The sequence below is a fragment of the Colobus angolensis genome, unplaced genomic scaffold (assembly GCF_000951035.1).
Source record: "Colobus angolensis palliatus isolate OR3802 unplaced genomic scaffold, Cang.pa_1.0 Scaffold58, whole genome shotgun sequence".
Classification (NCBI taxonomy): domain Eukaryota; kingdom Metazoa; phylum Chordata; class Mammalia; order Primates; family Cercopithecidae; genus Colobus; species Colobus angolensis.
This window is the reverse complement of record NW_012119376.1, coordinates 4,147,595-4,166,807: the sequence shown is the minus strand read 5'-3', so window position 1 is coordinate 4,166,807 and position 19,213 is coordinate 4,147,595. Positions and strand designations below refer to the sequence as shown.

The 19,213-nt window shown below is 34.5% G+C and overlaps 1 pseudogene; it reads right to left on the bottom strand.

Annotated features, from left to right (window-relative positions):
- Nucleotides 1–14,472, bottom strand: part of LOC105526236 — a 21,565-nt pseudogene extending 7,093 nt beyond the window's left edge.
- Nucleotides 14,473–19,213: the final 4,741 nt, after the last annotated feature.

Sequence of the window (19,213 nt, the reverse complement as noted above, 5' to 3'; positions counted from 1 at the left end):
TTTGTTTTGTTTTTGAGACGGAGTCTCGTTGTCTCCCAGGCTGGAGTGCAGTGGCGCGATCTCGGCTCACTTCAAGCTCGGTCTCCCGGGTTCACTCCGTTCTCCTGCCTCAGTCTCCCAAGTAGCTGGGACTACAGGTACCCGCCACCATGTCTGGCTAATTTTTTGTACTTTTAGTAGAGACAGGGTTTCACCGTGTTAGCCAGGATGGTCTTGATCTCCTGACCTTGTGATCCGCCCACCTCGGCCTCCAAAAGTGCTGGGACCACAGGCATGAGCCACTGTGCCCGGCCAACATAGGTATATTTTTATCTTATTTCTTCATCGGAAAATATAAATTAAACCCATAATGAGATATCATTGTAAAGGACTGGGTTGGCAAAAGTTAAAATAAACTAATAATACAATTGTCATGGATACAAAATAGCAGGAACTCTAATAAATTGCTGGTGGTTTTAAAAATTATTATAAATGACAATATATAATAAAGTTGAATACATGTATATAGTAAGACAAAATAATTTTATTTTTAACTGTGTACTTAAGACAATCTGAATATCCACAGTATAATAGACAAATATATGTTGATATATATGCAATGGTATATTATATATGAAAATAAATGAACTTCAGATACATATATCACCATAGATACACTTCAACAAAAGAATGGGTAAAAAAACATGTCTAGAGAAGTATTCATGCTATGATTTCATATGTGTAATTAAAAAAATGTTATTCATGTATTGTTTAGACATAATATAGATGGACAGGTAATGTGTGTGTTTTCTTCCTATTTTTAATCTTTGTGAAAATATGTAGTATATAAAGAAAATATGTATGTTATTTTTACTATAATTGAGGTGAATTTCATATTTGTTAATTGCTTGCCCAATACCTGGTACAAGACTTCTTGATAAACATAATTATAAAGCTAGATATTATTGTTTTAAATAGTTATTGCCTTAGCATCTAAGACATACCAATGGTGAATTTTCTTTGGTTTGAAATGTAGGGCAAAGAGAAATTCCAGAGAGATAGGCTATTATTTGGGGGCATCTTTTTACTGAAGAAGTTGTCTATTCTTTGGGACAAAATACTGAGTGCTTTCAACAGCTTCCTAGGGCTAGGAATCCACTGGGGATGGAGATTTTGGAAATCATCCTCTGCCTTGGGTTGACACTCACAAAGGGTGCCCTCCCATAAGGTAAGCAAGAATAAAATGTCCCTGCAAGCACTACCACCTGGGTTGCATCCCCTAGATGCCACAAACCACTACAACCCAGGAACCAAGTAGAGACACACAACATTCTCTCTGGTAGAAGAAAATATAATTATGTATCTGACATTACTGCAACAGATAACTTTGTAAATACAAAGACAAGGTGCAGTAGGAGATAAATGAGAACTAGTATGAAAAATAAAAAGATTGCAGAAGCATATCTACAGGGATGCCTGAGAACAGCTATGCTTACTATATTTAAACACACAAAGTCCAATGTAAAAATTTTATAATGAAAAGGGAGACAATATATTTGTACAAACTAAGACATGTTAGAACTGAAAAATAATTAAGAGCACAATGAACATATTAAAGACTAAATTAAACAAAATTAAATAAGTAATTGGTACATGGAAGGTCAGACAGAAATAATTATCTATAATGAAATATTAAATGAAAAAAAGATGAAAATACAGAAGAAAGTGTATAGTATCTGTAAGATACAGGGAGAAAGACTGGAATACAATTTAACACAAATCACAGTACGAGTGAAAGGAGAGAGAAAACCGAAGACATTGTATAAGGAATAGTAGCTAAGAATTTTCTAAAACTAATAGGACATCAGATTCAAGGAAGCTGTCAAATCTGAAACAGGACTAAAATTATTGTACACTACTACACTGCATAGCAGACACACAGAAAAAATCTTACTGTAGCTATAGCGAAAGAAAAACGTATTTACGTAAAGGGTAGTTAGTCTAATAGTTAATTTATCAACAGCAACAATGGAAGTCAAAGACTGGGAACTAATGTTTCCAACTGGGGTAGAAAATAATCAAAAAATATAATGAGATATCACTACCTATTTATTACATAATTAAATTTTAAGAGATAGAAGGAATCAAGTATCGGTGAGGATATAAAGCAACTAGAACTCTCACACACAGTTCATGGGAATATAAAATGGTACTTTGAAAACAGTTTAACAGTTTCTTGTAAAGTGAAACATATATATAATTTCTTGTAAATAAAGCTTACTTGGATTTCACAGTGTTTCTGAAAAGAACCCTAGCCTCCCAAGACACAGAAACAGAAACTTACAAGGTAGAAAGTTAAGATTGTTTGCTTTCGCATCCCCTAGAAACATTTCTTACATACTGTAAGGATTAGATTTCTTTGTTCCCCTTATGACAGAGATCATTTGTCTGATTCAAAGAGATGAAGACATATCTTCCTTTAAAGTCAAATGTTTACATCCAGGGATAGGCCCCTAGCTTAACTGGTAGCACACCACAGAGACTGGTAAGTAATCTTCCTCGATATTGGTATTTCAAGAAGAAATTTGGCTTCAGACATTGAACATATTTCTAGTCTTAAAAGTTAAGACATTTTGGTCTATCTGGCCCTAAGAGAGATTGCATTTACTTACTAAAGCATTGGAGTAATGAGAAGACTTCTGCAGAGACCAGAGTGATAACCTTCTCCTGTGTAAACAGAGAAGTCATTTTTTTTTCTTATTCCACATCCATGAAGCATCTAGCCACTTGTGTAGGAAAAATTTCCATGGGCTCTCATTGTGTTGCCTCAGGGATAAACTTACCAAAAGGCAAAGAAAGACAATATACTTTTTAATCACTGTGAAGAAATTAATAAGAGATATTTTTCTGATTCAGAACACTTTGTGGGCCCACTGAGGATGAAATTAATAAAGATGAGTATTAAAAACCCAATAATCATATAACTCAAGAATTCTATTCATAGCTATTTTTCCAAAATAAATGAAAACTTATGTTCTACAAGGACTTCTGAATAAATGTTCAGAGCAGCTATATTCAAAGTGGCCAAAAACTTCCAACAAAACAAATGCCCTAAAACAGGTGAATGTATAAGTAAATTATGGTATATCTGTATGATGGAATACCCAGACATAAAAAGGAATAAATTAGTGATATGCACAATGGTATGGATGGGTATCATGAACATTGAGCTGAGCAGAAGATAGATACTATAGAGTACATTCTGGGTAATTACTTTTATGTAAAGCTTTTTTTTTTTTTTTTAATCTAATCTGCAGTAAGAAACAGATCAGCAATTACCTGGAACTAGGAGTGGAAGGTGAGGATTTACTGGGAAGAGGAACAAGAAAACATATAGGGTGAAGGAAGTTTTGATATTTTTACTCTTATGGTGGTTACATGGACATATACATTGGGCAAAATTCATTGAAGTGTACATGTAAAATGGAAACATGTATTGCATGTAAATTCTACCTCAATATAGTTCACTTTCAAATTCCGTAAGGGTTGTCATAGGGTAGAAATGTGCTAAGGTCCTTACTATTCTGGAAGAAAGTTATTGCTTAACAGTAGCTTTTATTTCATTTTGATTAATAGATTTTATTTTTACAGCAGTTTTAAATTTACAGAAATATTGAATAGAAGGTATGGAGTTCTCCTTATACCTTCCCCACAATTTTCCTAATTATTAATATCTTGAATTAGTGTGCATTTGTATAATCAATGAACAAATATCGATCCATTAGATTAACTAAAGGTCATAGTTTGCATGAGAGTTCACTCTTTGTGTTGTACAGTTCAATGGGTTTTGACAAACATAAAATGTCATGTGTCTATATTTACAGTAGTATACCAGATAGTTTCACTGACCTAAAATCTATCTGTACTCCACTAATGTATTCCTCTGTCCCTTCCTGCAAATCCCTGGCAACCACAGATCCCTAAAATGTTGCCTTCTCCAGAATGTACAAAGTTGGAATTATACAGCAGGTACTTTTCAGATGAGCTTCTTCTATTTAAAAATACGCATTCGAAATTCCTCCATGTATCTTCATGACTTTATACCTTATGAACTCATTTCTTTTTAGTGCTAAACTATATTCCATTGCAGTGGTGTGCCACTTTTTTTTATTCACTCACCTGTTGAAAGGTATCTTGATGACTTCAAATTTTGACAATTATGAATGAAACTGCTATTCCCTGTTATGTGTGGGTTTTTGTGAAGACATAATATTCAATTCATTTTGGTTAATACTGTGGAGAACAATTGCTTGATTATATAATAAAATTATGTTTAGTTTTGTAAGAAACTGCAAACTGTTTTCCAAAGGAGCTGTACCATTTTCCAATCCCACCAGCAATGAAGGAGATATCCTGTTGCTTCACATCTTCAGCAGCATTTGATCTTTTGAGTGTTTTGAATTTTGGCCATTCTAATACGTAATTGGTGATATCTCATTGTTTTAATTTTAAGTTTTCTAATGATAATGATGTTGAGCATCTTCACGTGCTTATTTATCCATATGCCTTCTTTGGTACAGTGACTGAACAACAGCTTTTTCATCACTTGATGTCAGAAATTACAAGTTCTAGGCTAACCAATGAAATAACTAAAATAGAGTATATAACTGATAGAAAAAAGAAGAATGATTACACAATAAACATTTAATTCAAAATATTACAACAAAAAAAGTAAAAGGAAAAAAGAGTACAGAAGCAAGTAGAAAAAGCAGAATAATTTTTGAAACGTAAATTCAAAGATTATCAATGAATTCAACAAATATGAAGTTATTAACTATTCCAATTAAAAGGCAAAAGAAAGCAGAACAAATGCCAATGATATTCTTTCAGCAAGAGATACTATAAAATATAAGATTAGCAATGACATTAAAGTAGATGATGGAGGAAGATATGTAAGTAAATACTAATCTAAATAAATCTATTGTAATTACACTTAAAATCACAAATCATTATTAATTTAAAAAACCCTTTGTAATAAGATTTTTTTCAGTTTATCAGGGAGAAATATAGACTTATAAACTCCTTTTTGTTTTCAAGATGGGGTCTTTCTCTGTTGCCCAGGTTGAAGTCAGTGGCATGACCATGGGTGACTGCGGCTTTGACCTTCCAGGCCCACCTTAGCCTCCCAAGTAGCTGGAACTACAGGCATGTTCAGTCGTGCCTGGCTAATTTTTTGACTTTTTGTAGAGATGGGGTCTTACTATGTTGCCAGACTTGGTCACGAACTCCTGGGCTCAAGTGATCCTCCCAGCTTGACCTCCCAAAGTGCTGGGATTACAGCCATTAGCCACTGTTCCTGGCCCATATATTCTTAATAATGTAACCTCAAACTAGATAAAGTACAAGCTGAAAGACCTAAAAAGAGAACAAGTTTGCTACAATAATGGAAAAATTAAGAAAAATACCATGGGAACTGAAAAACATCAAAAATCAGAAAGGTTATAGAATGTTAAAAGCAACAATTAGTAGTGTTACTAATTTATCCCCATTGATAAATTCTTAAAACAGAAACAAAACAAAGGTGCCTATTACCTAGTGATATATGCAATGATATGGACAGATATCATGAACATTGAGCTGAGCAGAAGACAGACAAACTATGCTTGTTCAGTATTGCACTGAGAGTATTAGACATTCTAACAAAATAACAGCAATAAATATAGGGAATAAAAAAGATTAAAATAAATGTAGTGTGTCTAACAAAACACCATAAAACTAGGTGGCTTGTAAACAACAGAAATGTACTTTTTTTTTTTTTCACCAGATGGGGTCTGGCTCTGTCACTCAGTGGATTGCAGTGGGTGCCATCTTGGCTCAGTGCAACCTCCACCTCCCGGGTCCAAGCAATTCTCCTCCCTCAGCCTCCTGAGTAGCTTGGATTACAGACATGCACCATCAGGCCTGGCTAATTGTGTGTGTGTGTGTGTGTGTGTGTGTGTGTGTGTGTGTATTTTTAGTAGAGATGGGATTTCACCATGTTGGCCAGGCAAGTCTCAAACTCCTGACCTCAGGTGATCTGCCCACCTCGACCTCCCAAAGTGTTGGGATTACAGGCGTGAGCCACTACGCCTGGCAGAAATTTACTTCTTAACGTATCTGGAGTCTACGAAGTCCATGCTCAATGCACCAGTGGATTCAGTGTCTGCTGAGTGTCTAGTTCCTCATACATGGTGACTTTGTGCACATGTCCTCTTATGGTGGAAGGGATGAGTACCTCTCTGGGTCTTCTTTCATAAAAACGTTAATCTCACTCAAGAGTGTTCTGACCTCACAGTCTAATCACTGCCCCAAAGCCCTACATTCTACTACCATCACTTTGGGGATTAGAATTTCAACATATGAATTTTGAGGTAACAAAAACATTTATACCATAGTGCATAGATATATACATATATGTGTGTGTGTGTGTGTATGTATATGTGTGTGTGTGTATATGTATGTATGTGTGCGTGTGTCTATTGAAGAACCAGTTTTGTGTGTATGAGTGTATGTGTGTGTTTATGTATGTGAATTCTCTCCAAGGCCTTTGTAGATTCAATATAAATCCAGTTAAAATTCTAACAAATAAATATGTCTGATGTCATTTTTATAAATCTGCTTTGAAAGTTCAGAAATGCAAACCTCCAAGAATTGCCGACAGACTCAAAGTAGAAGAAAATGGAAAAATTTACTCGACTGGATGCCAATATTTACTAAATATCTATAATAATTAAGATGGTTTATACAGGTACAATAATAGACAAAAACATGAATAGAATATAAAAAGAGATTTAAGAACACAAAATAAGACTGAATATGCATGGAGAGAAAGACACTGCTTTCAATAAATGTTGCTGGGAAGAAAATGGCTACTAATGTGGGAAAAATGGCTACATATTGGGGGAGAAAAAAAGACCAAATCCTTTACCATGCATCACACACAAAATCACATATGAAGTACAGATTCAAATGTAAAAGGCAAAGCAATCAATGGTGTATGAGATGGTTAATATTAAGTGTCAACCTGATTGGATTGAACGATGCAAAGTGTTGTTCCTGGGTGTGTCTGTGAGGGTGTTGCCAAAGGACATAAACATTTGGGTCGGTGGACTGGGGCAGGCAGACCCGCCCTCAGTGTGGTTGGGCATCCTCGAATCAACTGCCAGTGCGACTGGGTTAAAGCTGACTTGCTGAGTCTTCCGATCATCATCTTTCTCTTGTGCTGGATACTTCCTGCCATTGAATATGGAACTCCAAGTTCTTCAGCTTCTGGACTCTTGGACTTACACCAGTGATTTGCCAGGGCTCTCAGGCCTTCAACCACAGGCTGAAGACTGCACTGTCAGCTTCCTTACTTTTGAGGTTTTGTGACTCGAAGTGGCTTTCTTGCTCCACAACTTGCAGACAGCTTATTGTGGGACTTCACTTTGTAATCATGTGAATCAATACTCCTTAATAAACTCCCTTTCATATATGCATCTACCCTATTAGTTTTGCCCCTCTAAAGAATCCTAATACAGTATACATGTTAAAATAAGACAAACGCTAATGAACACATAGTAAGGACTTATTAAACAACACACAAAAAGAAAGCTATGTACTTAGTGTCTACTCTGTGAATATGTATATACACACAGGATGCATATGTGTGTCTACCTTGTATGTATGTACATACACACAGGAAAAAATCATATATTGCATAGAGGATAAAATTTACAATATTTTTAAATGGTTGCATTGTTTGAGAGTCAAAACTGAAAAAAGTGAAAAAAATCATGGCATATTCACATATAGATGATCATACAGTCACCAAATGAAAGAACAGGCAAAGATGTCTGATATATTTTTCAATGATAATATTGAACAAAATAAGCCAATCTACAAAAATGTGCACATTTTATTTTTAAGAAAGGATAACCATTTAATAAAACTGTAAAGAAATACAAGAAAGTAATGATAACCCAAACCTTTGTAATAAAGCCTGATTCAGTTTTTCAGATTTGATTACTGAGAGCATTGAAACTCCCACCTCTCTGTCTTTCCATCTTGCCCTGTATCTGAGCAAGGCAATAATAAAGTCCACATGCTCACTCCCTTAGTGCCAGGGAAGTGCCAACCATACAAGGCTGAAACTCTGTACAGTGTGAGGACTCTCATCCTAGCCCTAGAACCTACCTACAATAAAAGACAAAGCAGTCACTTGTCCTTTCTCTCTCTAACTTTACAGACCTATTTGAGAGCCTCCTCTTCTCTCCCAGGAAAGCCTCATTATATGAGTAATAAACCCCTCTTTTTGCCTGCCATGTGGGATCATCAGTCTCAAAATCTGAACCATATGTTGGTTGGAGGTTTGCTCCTACTGCACACCCTTACATGGTGTAGTCCCCAAACTGACTTTATTGTGGTTATCTATGGGAGTTGGGGAGGAGAATGCTATCAGGCAAGAGCACACTGGAGTCTAATTGGGGCACATGGATGCTTCTTTTCTAACATCGATAAAATTTGCATTTGTCTTTATATTGTTATATGTATGTTTTATGCTTCACAATTAATACAAGAAAGATAATGCAAAGGGATTACAAACACAACACCTGAGATATTGTTACTCATCAGAGCAAGGCAGATGGCTACCCCTGAAGAAACGGACACACAAGTCTTCGAAATTACATTTCACAAGCTCACTGGTAGTTCCACTGATGTATGATGATGATGAAAATGATTATGATTATTAGAAGAATACATGAGTATTATGTATGGTATTAAATATTTTAGAACAAAACTGTTTTTTAAGAATGAAGCAAGTTGTTTTGTTACAAAGCATAAAAAGCTTATAAGGAAGTAACCGGGGATTTTGGGGAGTAAAATTGAAGTTACAATTTGGACTCCATAATAACATTTGTGATTTTGTATTTTTTTCTATATACTACAGTGGAAATGATATTTTGAATGAAAGCTGCACATCATTTTAGCTATCATTTCTAACAGAATAAACATGTTTAGTATGCTCATTTAATACTACCACAGAGAAAGGGACAACTAGTTATCTCAAGTTCTAGGAGTGTGAGACGGGAATACTCATTTTCCAAGATGAGGTTATAATTTGACACCGAGGAAAGCTGAGTCTGACACTGAGAAATCTTATCTCTAATCAGAGATATCTAAAAAGTGAGTAATACAATTCGAATTAGATTATGAAAAATGTTTATTCATAAGCTTCTTGTTTGTGAACTTTTCTTTCGATTCTGCTTTATGTAAAAGCCAGACAGAAACACAACGCTTTTTGCTCCCTCATAGTAGTCTTTATCTCTTTATCCCCTGTATTACATTTCTATTTCATTTGGTAAAGCTTTTATTCAAATTACTGTTTCTATTTTAGTAAAAGAATAAGGTAATGTAACAAAAATTATGATTGGTGTTCAAATTTTAGGTGCAATTTTACTCTCATAAATTTAAATTCTCCTGTGTGCTTCTTTATTACTTTGCACGTTTGAAAATGTGAAAACTTTCCAAACTATGTTTTAGTGTAAGAATATCTTTTAGAAACAATGTATGCTTTCATAATTCCTTTCAGAAGAGAGGGAAATATAAATACATAAATCATAGAAACTAAACTTATACAGGCTGCATATAAAGAGCCAAATCAAAAAATTGTGTCATGATAATATTCCAAGCAATTAATTTGTGTTTCTTAATATTTAACCAACCCCCTCCCCATTAAGTTAGTTGAAAGTAGAAGTTTCCAGAGGACTACCCCCCTTCTGGCTTTGGTTTTAGATACATGAGATTTATGGGGCAGAGTTGGCTAAGAAAAAGACATACAGGTAGATTAGTGACATTGGTATTGGGGTTTTAGCAGTATTTGAAATTTCCACAAAACCAGCAAGGACGTTTTGGTTTCAAATTAAATAAAGACTGTAATCCATGCTCCATCCTCTGCCTGATCACTGGAATTGGAGACAAGATTTCGGACAAGAATGATTAGATAACACTATCCAATAGGAAGACAGGCTCTTGGGCACCAAGACTTCCAATCAGGGAAAAGATTACAAAGGCTAAGCTTTTCCTTCCTTCCTGGGCCAAGCTGAGTTAGGTTAACATGCCTATTGCAGTTACCCACCTGGGCCTCCCAGAATACCCTCCTTTGATTTGGAACCTTGCCCACTCTTTACATCAAACTCTTGGGTAGTATGGGAGTAAAATCGACAATCCTGCCAAACTAATAGGAAAATAGAGTATTTAATTCAAGTTGAATACTATTTTTGAAATATAATGGTCCAGGTACAGTGGCTTACTCTTGTAATCTCAACACTTTGGGAGGCAGAGTGGGGAGGATCACTTGAGGCCAGGGGTTCAAACCAGCCTGGACAACAAAGAAAGACCCTGTCTCTATAAAAAATTTAAAAGTGAGCCAAGCATGCTAACACAAGTTATAGTCCCAGCTACTTGGGAGACTGAGATAGGAGGATCCCTTGAACCCAGGAGCTTGAGGTTAAAGTGAGCTGCTCATTCTTGGGGATAGAGTGAGACTCTGTCTGGAAAGAAATAAAGAGAGAGAGAGACAGAAAGAAAGAGAAAATTTATCACTTCTTGCACACTTGAGTATAGTGCACCTAGAATTATGTGTGGGTACTTAGAATTATGTTTATTTTGCTGAATCATGGTCTTCTAATAAATATTTTATTTTTTTTCAAAGGTGTTACATATTCATTTGTCTTCTCCTAATTTTATTTAAATACAGCAAGACCCACTTGATATTCATATAGCATTACAAAAAAAACTTGTTAGAAACAGTAAGTTGGCATCACGGATAGAATTGTTGCACTATTTTTTCATGTCTTTTATTAAACTCAGTGAATTCAGTCTGTTTCAGACACTGCCTGCAGCTTTTTGGAAAAAAGGACACATGTTTTCATGCATTTTATATAATTTACATTCGGCAAAGATTTAAAAAGTAATTGAGTACAGGTTCATGAAGAAGTTTATATGTAAAAAAAGAGTAGACAGGGAAAGTGGTTCGTGCTAGTAATTTAGAGAAAATCATGCGAATTATGCTTTTAGAACAAAATTTAATGAAATTGTGCTAAAGATATGGTTTATCTAAAGTATTCTGCATAATTTTAAGCCCATGAATACATAAACACAATTATGATTCCAAGTTAAAATGTTCTAGTGTCAAACTTGGTACTGCTGCCAAAATATTAACAGAAAACAGAGTATTTGGCGCATAGAACCTATTGGTATTTTTGAATAATGCTAAAAATTATGGGAAATAGACAATATTTTTCATCATGTAGTAATGTTGGTATTCAGTTTCTGAAATAACAGAAATATAAAATGAAAAGGAGTTATCATAAGCTTTCTCTGCTGATGTTTTAGTGAAAATTATACTGAAAGAATTCTCCATATTACAAATATTCTAGAAGCCTCAGTTTTTAACACACCAATGAACTCAGAACTGAAATGGCTGGCACAAAGATCTTGACTTTCAGAAGAGTCCTTAGTTTATGAATTTTACTGACTTACATTTAAAACGTCAACCTCATACTCTTCTTCTTTTTCAGGATTGAGTTTATAATTACAGCAGATGAAACAACTTAGAAAAGTAGAGGTAGCTGGCTTTTTGCTAGAAGCATGCATTCTAACAACAGCCAGCAATGAAGAGCCATAACTGAAAAACAGACATGAAGGATGAGAACAAAGAAAAAGCACTGATACAGAATTACAAATGCACAGCAACATTTGTAATTTACAATTTAAGGAAATAATTTCACACTCTGCAGTAGCACACATTAACATCTTACCTTGTAATCAAGCAGAAATAAATTACCTTAATAACTCTAACTCGTCATGTAGAAAATTTTAGAAAAATTTGACATTTTCAAGGAAAATGACATATAAATCTCCAAATTTGAATTAAATAACTTACATACTCTTCTAATTCTTCAGAACCATGTATTTTTTGAGTCAAATGTTCTATGATAATCTAAGTATACGGGGATGTTGTTTTTGACTTGCATTCAGTTCTTATGTCTCTCATGATAGGAACTAAGAAAGATTCCTATATGTTTCATGTTCAATGCTTTTTACTTTTGTTTTGGCATTTAAAGATCATGAAGAAAGAACAAAACTTGACAGAAAGAATGACGCTGGAGAATGGTCTAGGCTCATTCACTATATAATTTATTCACTTTCATTAAAATACATTTTGTCATTAAATATATGTGTGTTTTATGGGATATTATTTAAAATATCAGGAATATGTGGATTCGTCTCTTAATTTTGAAGGATGTTTAACAAATCATGTGGCCGGGCGCGGTGGCTCAAGCCTGTAATCCCAGCACTTTGGGAGGCCGAGACGGGCGGATCACGAGGTCAGGAGATCGAGACCATCCTGGCTAACACGGTGAAACCCCGTCTCTACTAAAAAATACAAAAAACTAGCCGGGTGAGGTGGCAGGTGCCTGTAGTCCCAGCTACTCGGGAGGCTGAGGCAGGAGAATGGCGTAAACCCAGGAGGCGGAGCTTGCAGTGAGCTGAGATCCGGCCACTGCACTCCAGCCCAGACGACGAGCGAGACTCTGTCTCAAAAAAAAAAAAAAAAAAAAAAAAAAATCATGTGGTAAGCTGAATGCCTTCCCCAAACTCTCCGCACCATGATTCCTTGAATCTGTGAATATATTAGGTTACATAACAAATGGGATGTGCAAATATAATTAAGTTTATGAACCTTAAATAGAGAGATTATCCTGCATTGTTCTGTGGACACCATTTAACCACATAAGTCCTAAAAAGGAGAGAACATTCCCTGGCTGTTATAAGAGAGGAATGGCAGTAGAATTCAGAGAGATTCAAACTATGAGAAAGACTTGCTGGTTTGAAGATGCAGGGACAGCATGATGAAGAACGCAAGTGGCATTAATTTGCTGACAGAGGCTACTGCTGGACGGTGGCACCTCAACCCTGCAACTCCAAGAAAAATGAATTCTGCCAACAACCTAAGGAGCTTGGAAACAGACTCTCCCAGAGCCTTCAGATAAGAGCCCTGCACAGCTGACATTGATTTTGGCCTTGTGAGACCCAAAACAGAAAAACTAGCTGAATGCACCTCAACTTCTGACCTACAGAGCTATGAGAAAAATAAATATAGATTGTCTTAAGTCACTAAATGTCTGGTAATTTGTCATAGCAGCAAAACAAATATAAGCCGTTACACATTTATATTTTTTCAAAAGACAGTCACATTTCAATGATGTGGATACTTAAACTGTGTGGAATGCTTAATTACTTAATAAAGCCAGAAAAATTAACTTGTTCTTCAGATTGTGGTACCCAAGGTACATAGTTTTTCACCATGACTCTGTATTGATTCTGTTTCTACAAATGAGAACAGAAATATTTGCCATAAAAAATCTCTTATAAAGAAACTCAGTGACAGATAAAAAGGAAAGACAACCATAAGTTAATTTTACTCAGCAAGTTATGAGGTTAATGTCTAGAGGCCTTATAATGATATAACTCCATATCAATACCATCAGTAGTACTTACAGATATTATAATCAAAGAATATCAGATAGAAGAAAATATTTTAGTTAAAAGATATTTGAAAATAATGGGAAATGAGAATCTAGAAGAACTAAATATTAAAAGAAATCTATTGACAAAATCATTTTATTTTAGAATACATGTGGCTAAAACGTATGTACCTCCTGAATTTCCAAAGATATGTGTTTGTTTATCTAGCTCTTTCTGCTCCTCACAAACACATGCAACACATAATCCATTCCATTTGTATTCTATTTTTCTTCAGAATTGTGTTGAAAAAACCTTACATATACATGGAAAAAATAGCTGTTAAACTGAAATCTGTAATTCATAGGTCATGGATTAAGACAATTTTCTTTTCATATCCTTTCTCATTTTATTCTAGATGAGGTTTAAAGAAAATACTGGATAAGTTAAATCATCTGTTGAATATTTTAGATCCTTCAGTCCTATCTACGTATATTGAAGTAGGGAATTGCACTGTGTATTGTGTGTTTCCATGTCTTTCTTCATGCAGTTGATCACTACAAGTCACGTACTGTGCTCTTTTCATTCTGCTAGGTTTTGTGCTCAATATTGTATAATAGGTGTTACAGCCCTCTTTCCTTCAGATAAAAGATAGTTTTGTAAAATTTAGAGATCTGTCAAAGACCCTTAATTAATCAGTGGTGGAACACATGTTTGAATCCAGAATCATCTTATTTCAGAATATATGCCTTTTCATCTATGAGTAGTTATATGTCTCATAGGAGAGTCTTAAACAAGCAAATGAAATTTTCCTTTTCCAATAAAATGCTAAAGTTTTTATAGTAAAGGAAGCTGTTTTATGCAATCAATTCTAATCAACTGATTAGCAAAGTATGGAGAAAAATATTACCTGGCATCATTCATGGTAAACAAGCTATGATGCATTTCCTAAAATCCTGAAAAATAAAATAATCTCATTAGTGTGTTTAAACCATTTTAAATACCTGTGATATAAATCCATTTTGCACAATTTAAATTAAGATATTACAAGTTCTCAGTAAATAAACATTAATGAGTATGCATAAGTATTATCAATTCAGTTTACTACTTTTATATGTATTAAGATAAAAGTGTAAACAATTATTCCTAATGAGTTTAATGAACCTTTTAAAAAATTTTGTACAGATTTCTTATGTGTGCTTAAAACATTATGAAAGAGTTGTTGATATGCTAGAAATAAAATATAATTAAGAAATGAATTATATTAATGTATAAAATATTTCCACATCTTGAGTTAGCAGTATAATTTAAAACTTGTTTTTCCACCAAAAGAAACATCAAAAAGCTTACAGCAAAATAATATAGTAGGGTATCCTGGAAGCCAAGAGAAAAATAGATCAAGAGTGAGATGTGGTCAACATTTCAAATGTCATCAACATAGTGAATAATATATAGACCAAGGAAGAGCCACTGTATTGAGCTAAATGGAACTCAATGGTGACTTTGAAAAGAACAGTTTCAGTTGTAGGGTAGATTTGAAAACCACAATAGAGAAAAGTTATGAGAGCATAGACAAACGGGGATGAACAGGATATAGTTAAGTATAGACAAGACCCTGGAATTTTTCTTGTAAGATACTACAGAATAATTGGTCAGTGTATGGAAAAGGCAGGATGAAGAAACCTTGTTTTTCTAAATAAATTAATAATTTAAAACATATTAGAAAAACACTGTTATAAGCTATGGTGATTTTTAATTTTTATATTGCTTATATTTTTAGTAAAATATTTCCAATTTTATTTATTTTATTTTATTTTATTTTTTACTTTGAGATAGAGTCTCTCTATGTTGCCCAGGCTAGGGTGCGAGTGGAACAATAATGGCTCACTGCAGCCTCAACCTCCTGGGCTCAAGTGATCCTGCTACTTCACCCTCCCAAGAATTTGGGACTACAGTCGTGCACCACCAGGCTCAGCTAATTTTTAATTTTTTGTAGATATGGGATCTCACTGTGTTGCCCTGACTGGTTTTGAATTCCTGGGCTCAAGTGATCCTTCTCCCTTGGCCTCCCAAAGCGCTAGGATTGCAGGCACAAGCCACTGTGCCAAGCCCTCCAATTTTATGTACTTTAAGTGCAAGTGCATTTTACACTTTAGTTTTTTACACCACTGTCAGGAGAAAAGCTATGTAAAAAGTCTTGATTGAATCAACATCATAACTGACTTTGCTCAAATTATGAAAAACTATTCATAATAAAAATATTTTTGTTTTCTTTTTTATCTAAACATTGGTTCAGAAAGTGCAGGCCCCAAGCCTTGGTGACTTACACATAATGTTGGGCCTGTGGGTGAACAGAAGTCAAGAATCAAGGTTTCGAAAGCTCAGCCTAAATTTCAGAAGTTGTATGGAAATGTCTGGATGTCCAGGCAAAATTTTGCTGCTGGGGCAGAGCCCTCATGGAATATCTCTGCTAGGGCAGAGCAGAAGGGATATGTGGGGTCAGAGCTCCAACACAGAGTCCCCAGTGGGGCACTGCTTAGTGGAACTGTGAGAAGAGGTCCACCGTCTTCCAGACCCAAGAACTGTAAATCCACCAAAAGCTCGAACTGTGTCTCTGGTAGAACTACAGACACTTGACATTAGCCTATGAAAGCAACAGGAAAGAGACTGTACCCTGTAAAGTCACAGGGGCAGAGCTGCCCAAGACCTTAAGAAACCACTTCTTACATCACTGTGATGTAGATGTGAGACATGGAGTCAAAGGAGATCATTTTGGAGCTTTAAGATTTGACTGCCCCATGGGATTTTGGACTTGCCACTGGATTTTGGACTTGCATGGGACTTGCATCAATCCTCCATAAAAATTGAAGGATTACAGTATATATTTGATATAAGTATATATACACACATATATAAGTATATAATTTTAATCTTATTATATGACATACAATTACATTGCTGATTATATCCACGCTAATTCATAAGAGGCATTTTACAGCTTACATACATTATCTTACACAAGTTCCTGGGTACTAATTCTAGTTCCACACATATTTAATCTATGTATTTTTATCAAAAGAAGGCATTGTGACAGGAAATAAGGAACAGAAATAGCATTAATAGTCCTTATCCCAACCAGCTTACTTTCTAATTAAAAGACAAACTTAGTCTATAGTGATCATAAATATTAGGAAGAAAATGATAAATGCAATGAAAAAATGATAAAAATTTTTAAAGTGATAAATAAAGGAGATGTTATGGTATCTTAATGTTGAAAGAAAGAAATATTTCAGAGTGTTAATGTGAGAAAAGACAACAAAGTAAAGAATATGATAAGAAAAAGTTCAGAAGTAGGAAAGCACAATATATTTGTGAAATATTTACAGTTTGGATGGAACATTGGTTGGAAAGGAGTAGGAAACAAAGTTAAAATTGTAGGGTGGGATCATACTGTGGAGCAGCTTTAATGTCAAGGTGATTCATTGTATAACGTTTATCTGAGTACCAGTAGATAAAGTAAATAAATTTATTTTAAGCATGTTAATCAAAATTTACATTGCTCAAATGTTCACTGAAGAGAAATATACTCTATATTTTTGTAATGTATATGTCAAGTCTTATTATTTGGTATGTCCTAACATGTTATATGCCAGATTTATCTTATTTTCAAGTTCAGAAGTACATTTATTTAAAGTAGGATGTTTTATCTCTCGATTAGCTAGAATGACATTTTGATCACAAGTTTTGTTTTTTTTTTTTTTGTATCATGGATTGTATTCATTAAGCTTTTAACAGGAGAAAGAAGGAATGTAGTAAACAGAGTAAAATCAATTATAACTCAATTCAGCTCTTGAAATTTTCTAGAATACTTGTACAACATAAAATTCATAACCCTAGAAATTTCTTCTCCTTAGAGTATATATATATTAATTTGAGCTGTTCCGCTACAGCTTTCTTATAATAGCTCCTCCACCCACGACAGTCCTTGTTAAGACTAAGATCTGAATTACTGTAGGCTTAATTCTCCTTCAAACCAAGGAAAAGCATTTTTTTCTTTACATTTACAGAGCAGTTAACTGAATTCTGTATATTTTATTTCCTTTTGACGCATAACTCCAAAAGAAAGGAAGATGTCCCATGCTTTCCACAAAATAATGACTCAGAGTTAAAGCTGTCTTCTAAGTAATATTATATAAGTAATTTTTTCAAAAATATATTACTTAAAATATTAGACCATCTGTTTGAAAAATTTAAGGCAATAATTTCAACACATAGGAAATTAGTAATTATCTATAAAAATGCTGCATGCAAAATTGAACCAATGATGAAATAGAATAATAAATCAACATCCCTGAAAATAAATGAATTACTAATCCAAATGCTCACTTCCTTCCTCTCCTTACCTCAAAGATTTCTGAACAAGATAGATGTGTTTCAGGTTAGCATTACTAGACCTTTAAGATATTTCTTCTGAATTGTACACAAGATACTTCACAGAACAGAAAAAGAGAGAATTTCCCTCTTATCATTTTTAACAACATTATTGAAGTGACATGCAATAAACCACAGCAATTTAAATCAAAATTGTGACATTTGTTTATACCCTGAAACAGTCACTATAATCAAGATATTGAGCAAATTCATCTCACCACAAGTTTTTGCTGTCATTTTGCAATTCTTCCTTGCATCTCTTTCCTAGATCTTCTGCTAGCATTGATCTGTTTTCTGTCAATACAGATTTGTTTGTATTTCATGGGATCTAGGTAAATAGAATTATGCAGTAGGTACTCTTTTGGGGATCTAACTTCAATTCTGGATCATTATTCTGATATTCATCCATGTTGTAGCCTGTATCAACAGTTACTTAATTCTGTTGCTGAGTAGTGTCCTAAATGTGAGGATATACTACAACTCGATTTGGTTTTGTCTTAAATTCATAGTCATTTTGTGTTGTCTCCAGTTTGGAGCTTTTATGAATAAAGTTTCTATGGATAAGTGTTTTACACAATTACCCTATGAGGGTTTTTTGTTTATTTATTTATTTTATTATTATTATTATTTTTTGAGATGGAGTCTCGCTGTTGTAGCCCGCGCTGGAGTGCTATGACGCGATCTCGGCTCACTGCAACCTCCACCTCCCGGGTTACAGGCATCTGCCCCCACGCCTGACTAATTTTTGTATTTTTAGTAGAGACGGGGTTTCACCATGTTGGCCAGGCTGTTCTCGAGCTCCTGACCTCAGGCTATGCACCCACCTCGGCCTCCCAAAGTGCTGGGATTACAGGTGTGAGCCACCACAACGGGCCTGTTTCTTTATTTTTATACCTGTAATTTATAGATGAGGAATTGAGTCTCACATATGCAACAGGTTAATTCTTCACCTATAGGTTAACCAAAACTATTCAATTAATAAAGAATGAATAGTGATTCAAAATCATGTCTGTTTAACTTCAAGAAACATCCTTTACTATTTATCTTCATTGAACCAGTGAAAAGAAATTATCAAAAGTAACTTGTAATGTGAAATATTTAGTCAGGTCATGATACTGCTGTGAACAGAAGGACATCATTTCAACCATGGTTATTCTTAACTTCTGAGACAGATTAATTTTTCACAGCTCCCAAGATTCCAGTTATTAAATATAGAATGCAAAATATGTCAGCATTATGGTTTAAATTAAATTTT